Genomic DNA, 2,331 nt, shown 5'->3' with positions numbered 1-2,331 from the left:
GGACCCTATGTTCCTCCTCAAAATCGGGAAGTTACTCCTAGGGATGGTGGAGGTAGTATGTCGCGAGTTGAGGATATGTTGCATAAAATGATGAGGAGGTTCGATGCTAGTGATGAGCACAATAAAGAGTTGAGAAATGATTTAGCGGGTATTGGGCAAAAAGTTGATACCCATGCAATATCAATTAAGCAACTTGAGTTACAATTGGCCCAATTATCTGCAACTGTGAACACACGGCAACCGGGCACTCTTCCTAGCAACACTGTCCAAAATCCGAAAAATGATGGACATTGTATGGCAATTACTACTCGCGGTGGCAAGCAAACCATTGACCCACCTATGCCATCTGATGAGAAAAAGGTGACAAAAGAATCTGATAAAGTGGTAGAAGTTGATGCTGAATTAGAGGATAACACTGCAAAAGATGCTGAAGTGCCTAAAAAGGTAACTCCTATGCCTAGGCCACCACCCCCATTTCCTCAAAGATTATTGAAAAAGACCGAGGATGGCAAATATCGACGTTTTATAACAATGTTGAAGCAACTTTCTATCAATGTCCCTTTGGTAGAAGCTTTAGAACAAATGCCCGGTTACGCCAAATTTATGAAAGATCTGGTCACAAAGAAAAGATCGGTCACTTTTGAGGATGATGATAGAATGCAGCATTGTAGTGCTATTGCTACAAGATCTCTGGTCCAAAAGAAAGAAGATCCGGGTGCGTTCACTATTCCTTGTACAATCGGGCTATTACATTTTGCGAAAGCATTATGTGATCTGGGGGCAAGCATAAATCTCATGCCCCTCTCGATTTACAAGAAGTTGGGTTTGGGTGACCCAAAGCCCACTGCGATGCGGCTACTGATGGCTGATCGAACAGTAAAACGACCTATAGGGATACTCCACGATGTGCTAGTAAAAGTGGAGTCATTCATATTTCCAGCAGATTTTGTTATTCTTGATTGCGAGGTCGATTTTGAAGTGCCCATTATTCTTGGGAGGCCATTCCTTGCTACGGGTAGAGCCTTAGTAGACATGGAAAAGGGGCAGATGAAATTTCGGTTGAACAATGAGGAAGTGACCTTTAATGTTTGTAGGTCCATGAGGCAGAGTGGTGAGCTCCAATCGGCATCTGCTATATCCTACAACATGGGTGAGACATCTGAGACACAAATAGAAGAACGTCTAGGTGTAGAAGCATTAGCGGCAGTAATAATGAACTTTGATAGTGATTGCATTGAAGAGTATGAGTCATTAGTTGCGGCTCTTAACCGAGGTGATGTTCGGTTTAAACCGAAGAAATTTGAGCTTGATATGAAGAATCGCGAATCCCCACCCGCGAAACCATCTATAGAGGAGGCTCCAAAATTAGAACTAAAAGCTCTCCCACCTCATCTCAAGTATGAATTCTTAGGAAATGGTGACACTTTGCCGGTAATCATTGCATCAGACCTGGATGATCAACAAGTTCAAAGTTTGTTGAAGGTACTAAAAAGGTTCAAAAGAGCTATTGGGTGGACTATTGCGGACATTATTGGGATCCCTCCTGGTATTTGCTCTCATAAAATCCAACTCATGCCTGATCATAAGCCGAGTATTGAGCACCATAGACGCTTAAATCCTCCTATGCATTCATAAATGGTTGGATGCCGGAGTAATCTACCCAATCGCCGATAGTAGTTGGGTATACCCGGTTCAGTGTGTACCTAAGAGAGGGGGAATGAGTGTGGTCCCCAACGAAAAAAATGATCTTGTTTCAATGAGACCGGTTACTGGTTGGAGGGTGGTATGGATTACCGTAAACTAAACTCATGGACTGAAAAAGACCATTTTCCTATGTCATTCATGGATCAGATGTTGGATAGACTTGCCGGAAAAGGGTGGTACTGTTTTCTTGATGGATATTCGGGGTATAATCAGATTTCTATTGCACCAGAAGATCAAGAGAAAACCACTTTCACTTGTCCATATGGGACCTTAGCGTTCAGAAGAATGCCGTTTGGGTTGTGCAATGCACCCGCAACATTTCAGAGATGTATGATGTCGATATTTTCTGACATGGTAGAGGATACTATAGAAGTCTTTATGGATGATTTTTCTGTGGTTGGTGATTCATTCGAACGGTGTTTGACCAATTTCTGAGGTCCTTAAGAGATGTGAAGACTGCAATTTAGTACTAAACTGGGAAAAGTGTCATTTCATGGTGAAAGAGGGTATTGTGTTGGGTCATCGCATTTCATAAAAGGGCATAGAGGTTGATCGAGCCAAAGTTGAGGTAATAGAGAGACTTCCCCCACCGATCTCTGTGAAAGGTGTGAGAAGCTTTCTTGGGCA

This window comes from Solanum pennellii, chromosome 2 (assembly GCF_001406875.1).
Source record: "Solanum pennellii chromosome 2, SPENNV200".
NCBI classification, from domain to species: Eukaryota; Viridiplantae; Streptophyta; class Magnoliopsida; order Solanales; family Solanaceae; genus Solanum; species Solanum pennellii.
This window is presented reverse-complemented; position numbering follows the sequence as displayed.